At 47.0% G+C, this 14,131-nt stretch overlaps 1 non-coding gene and 1 pseudogene across 1 annotated transcript; one reads left to right on the top strand and one right to left on the bottom strand.

Annotated features, from left to right (window-relative positions):
- The window catches only part of LOC103210044, a 175,314-nt pseudogene extending 169,470 nt beyond the window's left edge, over nucleotides 1-5,844 (bottom strand).
- Nucleotides 5,845-9,317: 3,473 nt separating this feature from the next.
- Nucleotides 9,318-9,423, top strand: LOC122151557. The gene has a single exon (XR_006164210.1). It is a non-coding gene; the product is annotated as a U6 spliceosomal RNA (small nuclear RNA).
- Nucleotides 9,424-14,131: the final 4,708 nt, after the last annotated feature.

The raw sequence follows: 14,131 nt of genomic DNA, 5'->3' as shown, positions 1-14,131 counted from the left end.
TATATATATATAATTGTGATTTGGGTGCACATTTACAAAGCAGATTCATTTTACTCTCAACAGTTCACGCATATTTGGTTTCACAGCCCAATTACAATCCCCAACCATAAAAAGCTTTTCTCCCCTCTCCTCCTATGACTATCCTTTCCTGTGCCTTTCTTTTCTATGCATTCCCATCTTTCCAGCTTTTCCCATATGTGAATGCTGCCCTTCTGATATCTCATGGGTTGATTGATCCAAGGGGTGCATCTCCCTAGGGTAGGTGGGTGCATCTCCCTGGGATAGGTGTTCTGCTTGTAGGCCTTTCTACTGTTGGGCTGGGAGCTAATCCACAATGCTTGTTCTTGTTGCTAGTTGCCATCAAATCAATTTCAACTCATGGACACTTCTTATGGGCAGAGTAGACTGTTGCATAGAATTTTCAGGTGTGACCTTTCAGAAGCAGATTGCCAGGGCTGTCTTCTGAGGTGCTTCTGGGCCTTAGAACCTTTCAAGTGCTTAATCATTCACACCATCCAGCTGCCCTTCACACCCTTACCCTCTAGTAAGTGTACAGACAGAAGATAGAGTGGAAAAGGTACTTTGTTTATGCTCCAACCCATCAGCCGGGTATGTTTCCAGCCTCAGTCCCCCAGGATTAGTATAACACAACAGCTGATTTCTGCATCGGGCTTGAGGACACAGGAAATGTCCCCTACTGGAGGTGTTAGGGAAAGAACTTATTAGGCTCTTCCTAGGGAATTCCCAGGATGGTGGGTTATTGTTGCTGCATTCGGGCTTCCCCAGCTGGAAATGAATTCTTGGGCAGGTTCATGGTGGGAGGAGCTTCCGTCCTCTGTTGCAGGTGGCCTCGGACGCCTCAGGACAGTCTTTCAGCCTGGGGTTTGCCACTCCCCCTCTGGGTAACACTGTAGGACTTTCACACCCATCACGCTTAACGGTACTCGCTGGACAGGTACCAGCCTCCACTATAGTTGAGGAAACTTAGGCTTAGAGATTCAATGTCTCTCAGCCGGTAAAACGGTGGGGTAGGGGCTAGAACCCAGGTGTCCTGAGTGAGGAAAGGCCCCCGCTCTGAGCGCTGGGTGCCACAGTCTGTAGATTGCCGGGTCCCCTGGAGCAGCGGCTCTGGCCTCCCAGGCTTTGCAGAAAGCTGGGATGTGTCTGGGTTGGGCCCAGGCTGGAGCAGCACAGCGCGTAGGGGCGGGAGCGCAGCAAGGAGCGCGAGGGGACGCCCCGATTCTCGCGGGGCGGGCTCCTAGCCTCTGGTGCCCGGTCCAGTCCGGTGGCGCTGGGTGGGAGGGTCCAGCTGCTGCTGGCCAAGCTCTGGCCTGTGGTCATTGGCCGCTCGGAGCAAGGCTGGGAGAGGTGGGGACGAAGGGATCCGGTTACCTCCACTTGACTGAGAGGCTCTGAGCCCCTTCGGCTGCAGGGAGAGGGGCTGCGTGGCGACTGGCAGGACTCCCTTTCTTGTCAGGGCAGGCGGGCCTCATTCTTGGCTGTGAAGGGAAGTCAAAACCTCGGTTGTATCCACTTCGATCAACAAATATTTGTTCAATGCCCTTTGAGTGTCAGGCGCTGTGTCGGACTTGAAGGGGTACAAAATGATATACCTGGGAGTCCTGCCTGAACCTTACATATCATTGAGGAAATAAGAACTCCACGCGGAACAAGATCGCCAGAGGCAACAGGAAGTGGATGATGAGGCCTAACTGAGAATAATGACCCATCAAAGTTATAGGAGTTCCTGGAAAAGGAAGTTTCACTCTAATCCCTCTCCCCCAACTCCCCACCTCCACCCCAATCTGGGAAGCTTCCAAAAAAGGCGATTTTAACACCTTTGGGGCCTACCACCTGCCCAGAGGTCTTTAATAGCCAGGGAGAGCAATCCCATCTTGCCTCATGGCCTACTCACCTCAGCACCCATCACCTAACCCACACTGCTGAACATCCTGTAGGCAGTCCTATCTGCACTCCTCCTCACCCTCTCAAACCATATGCCCTCCTCTACTCTCAGTCTCCTCCAAGACCAGGCCCCTCACTTTCTTCTTCTTGAAACCGGTCTGTACCCTGAGGGCACTGCTGTCCCTACAGCCCTTTCCAATGGAGGTTCTTTTCTCCCTCAGGCCATGTACCTCAGGGCCTGGAGATGTCCTCCTCACTCACCATGGAAACTTCTAAATGTATCTGCTTCCTCCAAAAATCCAGCACCTTTGGAAGGTGTGTCATCAGCGTTTACCACCTACCGCTCCTCCCAGTTAGTGTCACCTATCATTTTCTTAAGAAGCTCTGATGGCGCAGTGCCTAAGACATTTGACTGCTAACCAGAAGGTTGGTGGTTCAAACCCCCCAACCACGGGGCAAACTACCTCCGTAAAGATTTACTGCCTTGGAAATGCAATAGGGGTCCCTTTAAATTGGAATTGACTTGATGGCAGTGAGTTTGGTTTGAATTTTATCATTTTCTTGTTCACTTTCCTTGTCCATTGATGACTTTACCACTGGGCTTTTTCTCCTCCACTGTCATTATTCTTGGTGACCTCAACATCTATGTTGATGACCCACCTACCACCTTGGTCCCTAAGTCCCTTGACTTCCACGTTGTTAGGTGCCATCAAGTAGATTTTCTACTTGTAGTGAGTGACCCCATGTGACAGACTAGAACTGCCACATAGTGTTTTCTAGGCAGATTGCCAGGTCTTTCTCCCACAGAGCCACTGGGTGGGTTTGAACTGACAACATTTTGGTTAGCAGACCAGTGCTTAACCATTTTCTCACCAGGTCACCTTTGACTTCATAGCCCTAGCAATGTATTCCTTCTGCCCCACCTCAGCCTTCTGGTCATACCCTACATGTTAAAACATGACACCTCTAAATGTTTTAGATTTAAAGATCTTATCACCAGCCAAACCTCCAGCTCCCTTAATCTAGTACTTCGATTCCATCAATTCTCCCACCCAAGACTTCAGTGCATTATACTTTTTCACAATTTATCTCCCCTCAAGTCTTCACTTCTCAGCCAGCTTAGATTCTGCTATCCAGTACATGAAATCTGTCCTGCAAACATTCTTAACTCCCTTACATTGGTCTCTCTCCATCATATTAACCTGGCACATACCCAACTGTGGTTAAATAAAACTGTTTACTTCACACCTTCACTGAAGCACCATTGAAGAAAATTACACAGCTATTCTGAATGGACTCACTTCAGAATTATGACTATAAATCTCAAAGGGGCATTGGAACCACTGGACAATCCGACTATAGTTTCTTAGAAAATTAATTTTCCCTTTTTACATTGCAATGATTTCACACTTTCTCCTCTCCCCACATATTTTCAACACCCTTTCCTCTTCACTCTCAATCTAATCTCAGATTATCCTTCACACAGAAAATGGGTATAATTAGACCAACTGCCTCATCTTCCTACCAAAGTCACCAGAATGCCTGCAGCTCTGTGTCTCCTCCACCCATTTGTGGCCAACCCTTCCACCTGTACCCTAGGCCTGTCCCCTTCCACCAATGCAATGATTTCTTTTTTCCTGCACCATCAGTTTCTCCCTGTCTACTAGATCTTTCCTATTGAAGCAAAAAAACAAAACAACCAGTTGCCATCAGGTTGATTCTAACTCATGGAGACCCCAGGTGTTTGAGAGTAGAACTGGGTTTCGTGCCAATGGCTGTGACCTTTCTGGAAGCAGATCACCAGGCCTGTCTTCCTGTGTCCCTGGGTGGATTCAAACTGCCAACTATTTGGTTGGTAGCCAAGTGCTTAAGCATTTGCTCTACCCAGGGACTCTAAAACTTAATATCCCCTAAATTAAAACACATCAAAAAAACCTTAGTCTCATATTGCTTTCTAGCTACTGCACCATTTTTCTGCCCCACTTCAGAGCAAATGTTCTGGAGAAGGTTGTTTATACACCATTACCTCCTGTTCTCCTCCCATTCTTGCCTCCACCCACTCCAATTGGGATTTCATCTATATTATTCTGTTGTACTGTTCTGGTGGCATAGAGGTTAAAACATTTGGCTGCTAACCAAAAGGATGGCAGTTCGAACCCACTAGCCACACCATGGGAGAAAGATGAGGCAGTCTGCTTCTGTAAAGATTACAGCCTTGGAAACCTTGTGGGGCAGTTCTGCTCTGTCCTGTAGGATCACTATGAGTCAGAACCAACTCAATGGCAGTGGTTTGGTTTTGGTATTCTGTTGTAAAAGAAGCCCTGGTGGCACTGTGATTAAGTGTTTGGCTGCTAACTGGAGGTCAGTAGTTCAAACCCACAAGCCACTCCACAGGAGATAGCTGTAGCAATCTGCTTCAATAAAGATTACAGCCTTGGACAGCCTATAGGAAGTTCTGCTTGAGTCACAATCAATCTGATGGCAACAAGTTTGGTTTGGGGTTATCCTGTTGTAATAAATCTTACCAAACGCACCAAGGACCTACATCTTGACTAGATCAGTGGCCAGTTCACTGTCCTCATCTCAACTTGTCTCTAAGTGGCATCAAACACATTTGACCACTCCATCTGTGGTGCATTGAATTACTGGTCCTGATTTCTGTCACTCCTCCCTGTACCTATGAACATGTGACTTTGCAATCCCTCCCACGAAAGTATACTTGCCTGCCCCTTGACTTGGGTTTAGCTGTGTGACCTGCTTTGGCCAGTGGAATGTAGGAGGAAGTAACTCTGTGCCACTCTAGGCCTGAGCATTGTGTATTTCCACCTGCCTACTTGTACCTAAGGAGCTCTGGTGGCGTAATGAATAAGCACTTGACTACTAACCAGAAGGTCAGCAGTTCAAACCCACCAGTTGCTCTGTGGAACGAAGACTGGGCAATCTACTTCTGTAAAGATTTACAGCCTCAGAAACCCAATGGGGGTTGCTGTGAGTTGGAAATGACTCAACGGCAGTTAGGTTTTTTTGTTTTTGTTTTTTGGCTTGTGCCCATGCTATCACCACAAGCAAAACATGCCCTAGCTGGCCTGCTGTTCCAAGGACATGGAGGGACATGTATGTAGAGCAGTCTCAGACCCAGCTGCAGCTTAAAGCTGACCTCCGGCTGACCTGCAGATGCATGAGTAAAATAAACATTTACTGTTATATGCCACTGAGAATTTTGTGGTTGGTTGTTACCCAGTAATAGCAGACCTATACAGCCACCTTCTTGAAATGCTTTCTTTGCTCAGTTTCCCTGTAACTGCAATCTTCTTGTTTTTCTCCAATTTCACAGGCTGCTCTTTTTTAGTCTACTTTGCTGGCTTTTCTTCCACCAGATTTCTGAAGGTTGGAATGGCTCCAGTCTCAGCCCTCTGCTCTCCTCCTTCATCATTCTTCCTCAGTGGAATTATCTAGGCCCATACTTTGAACACCATCTACATGCTGGTGCTCAGATTTATATCTGAAGGTAAGACATCACTGAATTCCAGACTCAGATCTGTCTACACATCTTCCTCTGATGTCTGATAGGTCTTGGCATGGGCAAATCATAACTACTGATCCCACAACAAGGGCATGCCATCCGCCCAGGGAGCCTCAAAAAGCAAATATCATCCTTGACTCCTCTCTTTCATAGTAGGTCAGATCATCCATAAATCCTATTACTCCACCTCCAAAACAGATCCAGAAACCATATCACATCTCCCCACCTCCATTGCCACAACCATGGCTCTGTCTCCTCTTGTCAGAACTTCTACAACAGCATCTTAACTGTTTTCCTCAGCTCCAAACCACACTCTACACAGCAGTAAGAATGATCGTTGTAAAGTGTAAATGAGATCTCCTTACTCCCCACTTGCAACCAAAAAAACAAAAACCTTATTGCTTACCTTGGCCCATGAGGACTTGAATTATCTGGCCCCTGCCTACATCCCCCAAACTCCTCTAGTCTCCTTGTTCACATTGTTACAGCCCTACTGGGCTTCATAGTGTCTCTTGAACCTAACAAGTGCATTCCTGCCTCAGGACTTTTGCACTTACTATCTCTTTTGATGGAGTCCCTGGATGGTGCAATTAATGCCCTCAAGCTGCTAACTCAAAGGTGAGAAGTTTGAGTCCAACTGGATGTGCCTCAGAAGAAGGACTTGGTGTTCTATTTAAAAAAAAAAAAAAAAAACCCAGCTATTAAAAACCCTATGGAGGTGCTCTGTAAACTTTTACCCAAATCACAATAAAAATTTATAAACAAAAACCTTACCGAGCAAAGTTCTACTCTGATGGGATCACCATTAGTTGGAATTGAAAGCAACTGGTTTTATCCCTTCTGCTTGGAGCACTCTTCCCCAGATGGTCACGTGGCTGCCTCCTTCCCACCCATAAGGTCTCAAATGTCATTTCCTCAAAGAGGTCTTTCCAGGCTAAAAGCAAGACCCAGCAGCCCAGCACACACTTCAACTCTATCACATTACTCTAGGTTAGCTTTTCTGTACTTCTTATCAGCATGGGAAATTGTTTGGCTTTGTCTACTCTCCATTCCCCATTCCAATATACAGTCCTTAAGAGCAGGTCTTTGTCTTGGTTTTTAATGCATTCCCAGGGCCCAGGGCATGCCTTGCATGTAGTGAGCTCTCAACAAATGCATGCTGACTGACTGAGTGTGCCAGATATGAATGGAGAAGGGACATGATTGGCTAGATCTCAAAAGATGGAGAAAGGATGTCCTAGAAAGGCAATTGGAACCTCCAGGGATATGGAAGCTGGAGAAACCAAAACCAAACCAAACACCCGCCGTCCAGTCAGACCTGACTCATAGCCACCCCTCCTTGGGTTTCCAAGGGGGTATCACTACAGAAGTAGATTGCCCAACCTTCCTTCAACCGCCAGCCTTCTGGTTAGCAGTCAAATGCCTTAGGCACTACGCCACCAGAACTCCCAGAGGCTAGAGAGTTCAAGCTATATCCAAGGCTGTGAGGGCCAGGCTGGCTAGAGGGGAGAATTCATGTGGGGAGTGGCGGAAGAAACTTCTGCATGGTAGAAGGGCTTGACCACTACCCCAAGTCATAGGAGTTAGTGGGGTGCTGCTGAGGATTATGATCAAGGACATGATGTGTTCAAAGCAGTGGTTTTAGAATGATTAATATGGTTGAAGGGTATGCAATTTTGGGTGTTCTTAACTGAGTGCTCTCCCATGAGAGCCTAGAATTTTAGAAGACAAAAATATCTAGAAGAATCTAGGAGCCCAGGGGAGGTAGAGATTGGTCCCCTTGGATTTCAGATGCAGGAAAAAAACTAACCTTTTAGGGACCAATATTGAGTTCCCAGTTTCAGGTCTCCCTGGGTAATTAAGGATTTGCTGAGTGCACAGCAGGCACTCACACACGTGTTAACGAGCTGAAGCCCTGTGCCCTTGGGCTCCCTTATATCCCTCCCCTCCCACCTCCATTAAATTGCTTTCTTTCACCCAGTGACTGAACACAAGCTTCACAAGCCCCCACCCCACAGATACACCCTGACCAAGCGACTTGCCTTCCCAGCCCCCTCCACCCAATTCCATTGTCAAGGCTGAACAAAAGGCCCAAGGCATCCTGGGTTAAAGGATTTTTAACTCTGCCAATCCCAGGAGGCTCCAATAAGAAGCAGCTTCCTGCAGGAGAAGAGAAGTGACTGGAAGATCACCCCAGGCGACAGGGAATTTTTTTCTTGTCTGAAAAACAGAAACCTCGCGGCCAATCAGACACCATCCCCAGGACCCCACCACAACCCCCAGACCCATGCTCAGGAGCTTTTTTCTCCCAGCTGCCAAATAATGTCTTTAGATCTTTACCCTGATTATCCCTGCTAGTGGCTGTCAGGTTAGCTCCTACCCAAGCACGAGGAACCGCACCTCCCTTCACCCTCCCCATCAAAAAGGATGCTTACTCTCCTCTCCCTCCTGCCCCCTGCTCCCCCCACCCCCTGGCTCGCTCTTTGCCTCGCACTGTGGCCCCAGAGCGCCTGGACCCCGCTCCCCCCACACCGCCCCTCTCGGCAGGCCCCGCCCACGCGCTTCTCTGCTCTGCGGAGGCGCCGCACGCTCGCTGGGCGTGGCGAGGAGGCCGGGTTCTGCCGCACGCTCCGTCGTGCCTTGGCCTTTCTGCTGAGCTGCCGTCGGTTCGGCTTCGCTACGTCCTTCAGCTCTGCGACCAGCTACTGAGCCTGGCTGGCCGGAAATGAAGCCCCTTTTCTGGAGATGAAAGCCTGCAGGCATGCTTTCCTAGCCAAAGAATTACTTTCTAGGTGGCTAGGTTCGGATGTGTTTGTTACAGTGTGCCCCTGCCCTAGAGACTAAGGCCTGAGATCCCTTGCTGGTTGGTTGTTCTGCCCCCGTCCCGAAGGTTTCTAAAAACAAAACTGCATTTGGTGTCAAAACCCCTTTTGCCCACCCTGGAACTAAAGGAAAATTTGCTTGCGGATGGAATTCACACTCTACAATTGGATCCCTCCTCCGTTAAGTTTTTCACGTAGAAGAGATATCGGGTAAATTAGAAACATGTTTAGGAAAGGAGTGAGTTATAAACGCTGGCATTTAAGCAACATAAAACTGCCCTCGCCAGGCCACACGCCCAGGCGGAAGAGGCATGCTCGGCGACGGCGCAGCGCCCTCTGGCGGCCGCCTGGGGCTTGAACGTTCCCCCTATCCAAAGCTGAGTGAAGTGCCTGGGGAGACCCGTACCCCCAAGTCTGAGAGATACTGGGTCAACTTTGGAGGAGCGACATTAAAGATGTCTAACGTCAAAGTCTTGGGGATTGCTGTCTGTGGTTTCTTGGCTGGCACCTAGGCCAAGAAACCATGGAAGGGGCCAGCATTAAAGAAACATCTTTGTTCCACTTTCAACGGATGCCTGAAGTGGTATCAATGATGCTGTACTATCATCCCTTTATCTACAGTTTGATTTCTTTTTAAACTTAAAATGCCTCCAGGATGGGTAAACCTTTCAAATAATGGCAAATGGCCAGCTGTATTAAAAAATAAATAAATAAAAGTCACCATCTATGAAACTAAAAGAATAAAAGTATGTTCTTCATTGGATTGTTGTGGAGATTAACCAAAACCAAACTCACTGCCCTCGAGTCAGACTCGACTCATAGCCACCCCTCCTTGGGTTTCCGAGGCAGTATCACTAGGGAAGTAGATTGCCCTATCTTTCTTCCCAGGAGTGGCGGGTAGGTTTGAACTTCCAGCCTTCTGGTTAGTAGTCAGATGCCTTAGGCACTACACCACCAGAGCACCTATACATTAATGAATATGTAAAGTACTTAGAACAGAGCCTAGCATATAGTAATATCTTAATAGAAGCTAGTCATTATACTTTTTTAAAAAAATCACCAATATTGTTCTTGCTTCAACAGCACATATACTGAAATTGGAGAGAGACCTAAAGATGAGCATGGCCCCTGGGCAAGGATGACACACAAAGCAGCAAAGCGTTCCTATTTTTCTGTTGAATGCAAAATACTCAATAAACTTTCACTTAAATCACAATAAAAAGTTACAAAAAGATCACCAATATCATCCCCAAAAAGCCAAGACTATACCATAATATGTACATATTATATCAGATGCTGACATTTAAAAAGTAATGTCTAATCCTTTCCTCTTATAATTTGACTGCGCCTCAAGAAAGGACCTGGCCATCTGCTCCACAGGATTTCAACCTGGGAAACCCTATGGGCAGTTCTACTCTGTCCTGTAGAGTCACTAAGTCAGAATCCATTCAAGGGCACACAAAACAACAGTTGCCTGGGGCATCCTTTTGTACTCTAAATAGCAGTGTTATTTTAGGATGGCCCACATCTAGCCGCCATACTCTCCATTTCAGTTCCATGTTCCAAGTTTTTCTTGCCCCTTATACATTGTAGGAGCTCTGATAGCATGGTGCCTAAGGCACTTGACTGCTAACCAGAAGGCTGGCGGTTCAAACCCACCAGCCACTCCTCAGAAGGAAGATGGGGCAATCTACTTCTGTAGTGATACTGCCTCGGAAACCCAAGGAGGGGTAGCTATGAGTGGGGTCTGACTCCATGGCACATAACAACAACAACAACAACATATACATTGTAAACATTTCTCCAATCTTTCCACTCCTCATTCTCACAGCCATTACTAAAGTTTAGGCTCACAATATCTCATTGTCTGCATCACTGCGGTGGCCCACGAGGAATATCTGCATCTCTTCCGTTGAACACAGGACCCCAGGGAGATTCCAGGGGGGAATCTCAAGTCCTCTTTGCCCCACTGTGCGACACTACTGTATCTGTCAAGAGGAGGACACCCTATGCTGGTTATCCAAACCAAACTCACTGCCATCGAGTCGGATCTGACCCATAGTGACCCCTCCTTGGGTTTCCAAGGCAGTATCACTACGGAAGTAGATTGCCCCATCTTCCTTCCATGGAGTGGGTACTTTCTTTCCAAGTCCCCTGTGAGAAGCCAGCAGATTACCCCTGCTTTCAACTTCCTCTCTATCTGGAGTGTCTCTCCTTTTGCCACTTCTCCATCTGACTAAAGCTGGAGGAGGTGGGGAACTGGGTCTCGGAGGGACTCAGACAAGTTCTTGCTCCCATTTCACTCTTTCGTCTGAATCCTCTTTCCACTTCTCTAGTGAGTGAGTATTCCTCTACATTCACATTTTCCTCTTTGTGTGTATGTGTGTGTGTGCGCACGTGTGTGTGTGTGTGTGTGTGTGTGGTGTTCCTTGGAGATCTAGCTCCTTGTGTTTTGGTGGAGGGCTTTCTTTCTTCTTCTTCTCTCTCTTTCTTTTTTTTTTAGTGCTTCTCAATCTATTTTTTATTTTATTTTATTGTGCTTTAGGTGCAAGTTTACAAAGCAGAGTTTGTTTTACATTCAACATTACGTGTACACTCTCCATTTACCATCCCCAACCCTAATCCAGTCTCCTCCCCTCCCTTCCCAGTAGCTTCCCCCCACCCCCCATTCCCCCACCTCCCTACCTCCAGTGCTCCTCATAGTTATGCACTTCTGTGTGTCCTGCATTTCCTCCATGCAAATGTTGCCTCTCTGGTACCCTGTGGTCGATTGCTCCAAGGGATGCATTTCCATAGAGTATGTGGTGCATCACCCTTGGTTGAGTGGTCTGCATGTACATCTTGTTTACTACTGGGCTGAGAGCCAGCCCCTGAGAGTGAGTTTTATTCCAGGCCACATTTTCCTCTTTTGAGGTGTGTCCTGCTGTGTCAGGTATCTATTGCTACATAACAAGTCACCCCAAAACTTAGTGTCTTTAAATAATAAACATTCGGTTGCTCATGGCTCTATGGATTGGCTGGACAGTTCTTCTTGCCAGAGCTCGCTTGGCTAATATCTGCTGAGCTCACTTGTGTGTCATGATGAGCTGGCAGGTTGACTGGGGAATGGATGCTTTAGGATGGCCTCATTTACATAGCTGATGGCTGGCAAGCTGTCCACTGAGGTGAAGGGGTGACTGGACTATCTGCTTCTTATCTAGCGGGCTAGCCTGACCCATGGCAGGATGGGAAGAGCAAAAGCTACAAGGCCTCTTAAGGCCTAACCTTGGAACTGCTACATCTTCATTTCGGCTGCATCCTATTGGTCAAACCATGTAACAAGGCCTGGCCAAACACAAGAGCTGAAGTAACCAACCTTCTAATGGAAAGAGTGTCAAAGTACTGTGGCCGTTTTTGCAATCTGCCATGTTTACTCTCTTTTTTTCCTGGATAACATTACCAACAAAATAAAAACCTTAAAGAATATTATAGCTCTTATACACTACAAAGATGGGCAGCACAGCACAGTGTATAAGTTACAAGCTCAGTAGTCAAAGTGCCTGGGTTTAAATCAAGGCTTCAAAAGGGTTCAAAATAGTCCAGTAAGTGCCTTCTTAGTAAACAAAAGCTGAGTCTGCGTTGCATAGCAACCAAATCTGTTGCCCGCAGTATTTTGACCCAAGTAGGAAATAAACAGCTGTACCTTGTTCAAAGATGGCGGCTGACTGTGCTGCTTTGAATGTTTGTTGTTCTCCAGTGTCCTGCTCATAATGTTGTTCTCCAAAAGTTCTGCCACAGTCCTTTTCCCTGAAAGTTTCGGGAGCCTGATGTGGGAGATTGGATTATTGACAGGAGAGCAATACACATTCAGAGCTGCACAGTCAACCGCCATCTTTGAGCAGGGCATAGCTGTTTGTAACCTCCAAAACAACACCAAACCCATTGCTCTTAAGATGACTCCAACTCATAGCAACTCCATAGGACAGAGTAGGACTGACCTATAGGGTTTCCAAAGCTGAAAATTTTTGTGGGAGCAGACTGCTTTCTTTCTCCAGTGGGTTCAAACCGCTGACCTTAGCAGTTGAATGTTTTAACCACTATACCACCAGCGTGCTCAAACCAAAACCAAACTCATTGCCATTGAGTCAGTTCTGACTCATAGTGACCCCCATTGGGTTTCCAAGACTGTAAATCTTTATGGAAGCAGACTGCTTCATCTTTCTTCCACAGAGCAGTTCATGTGTTTAAACCACCAACCTTTGGGTTAGCAGCCAAATGTCTTAACCACTACACCACCAGAGTGCCTTACCAATATTCTACTCAGGTCAAAATACCATGGACAACAGATTTGGTTGCTATGAAATGAGGCAGCTGCCCTTGTTTGCTATGATGGCAATAACTGAACCATTTTGAGCTGGTTCAAAGCCCTGGTTTAAATTTCAGCTCAATGTTTACAGATATGTGACCCTAGGTAGGTCATTTAACCTTCTGTGCTTCAGTTTCTTAATCTGTAAAACTGGGGGGTCGTTGTGAATATCAAATAAGTTAATTCAGACTACATCTTAGGCAGTAAAAATAACTACAGTCTCAGGCAGTGAATGGAACACAGCCAGGGCTCAGTGCTGCTGTTGGTTGCGGTCGAGCTGATTCCAGCCTGTGGCGACCTCGTGTGTGCAGAGTAGAACTGCTCCATAGGGTTGTCAAGGCTGTGACCTTTCAGAAGCAGGTCGCCAGCCTGTCTTCTGAGGAGCTTCTGGGTGTGTATGAACTGCCAATGTTTTGGTTAGTGGTCCAGTACTTAACCATTTGTACTACATAGGGACTCCAAGTACCCAGTAAAAGTTAATGAGGTAATTGCTGGCTGCCCACCTTGACTGCTATAATGCCACCAGCACCATCTCTCACAGCCACCACTCACCATTGCTACCACTGCCAGCCCCAAGCTGCCCACTCTGCTGGTGGCACTGGTGCTTGCAGTACCTTACTGAGATGTCAGTGAAATGGCCCTTTCTAGTTTTCCCCAGCTTCTTCACTGAAGCCTGTCTCTTTAGCACTGGGACAAGGTAGTGGTCAGATAAAGGGTCTGAAGTCAGACAGACCTGGGCTTTGTTTCCAGTGCTTCCTGAAAGACTCACACAACCTAATTCAACTCTCTGAGTCTGTTTCCTCATCTGTAAAATGGAAGTAATAGTCATGCTTCCTATAAAACATAATGTGCAGAACTTTAAGGACTTGTGCTTACAAAGTGCTGATGCTCACAGGACACAGAACCCATTTTGTACTTGAGATGGCCCCTCCCATAGGTGCTGAGAAATTGCCTTGGATGAGTGTTTCCCAAAAATGGCCTCAGTCACTCATAGAGTCCCCTTGTCACTCTCCCCACATTCTCACCCCATCCACCGCACCCTCCACCACCATCCACAAGATGGGTCTGGATCCCAAGGAACAAGCTGAAATATCCCTGTGCTTGTTAGCTTGCATTCTGTTCCCACTGTTCTTCCTCAGGGAAGAACAAATGCACCTGCATTTTGTTTTCAACCCAGTGTCTGTCTCTAAAGTGTGAGAAGTCCTTGGGTGGCGCACATGGTTAATGTGCTAACCAAAAGGATGGAGGCCACTCAGAGGGGCCTGGGAAAAAGGGCCTGGGGGTTTACTTCGGGAAAATCAGCCATTGAAAACCCTATGGAGCACGGTTCTACTCAGACACACGTGGGGTCACCATGATTGGAATAGACTCAAAGGCAATTTTTAAAAAAATTTTGAATTTTTATTGTGATTTGGGTGAAGGTTTACAAAGAAAACTCATCTTCCATTCAGCAGTTCACAGACACTGTCTCATGACACTGACTGCAATTTCCCACAATGCAACAGCTCGCCTCCCACTTCCTCCCCATAGTAACCT

The sequence above is a fragment of the Orycteropus afer genome, unplaced genomic scaffold (assembly GCF_000298275.1).
Source record: "Orycteropus afer afer isolate SDZICR_OR568_19922 unplaced genomic scaffold, OryAfe1.0 scaffold00559, whole genome shotgun sequence".
NCBI lineage: Eukaryota > Metazoa > Chordata > Mammalia > Tubulidentata > Orycteropodidae > Orycteropus > Orycteropus afer.
Note: the sequence above shows the minus strand (reverse complement) of the source record. Positions and strands in the feature narration are given on the sequence as shown.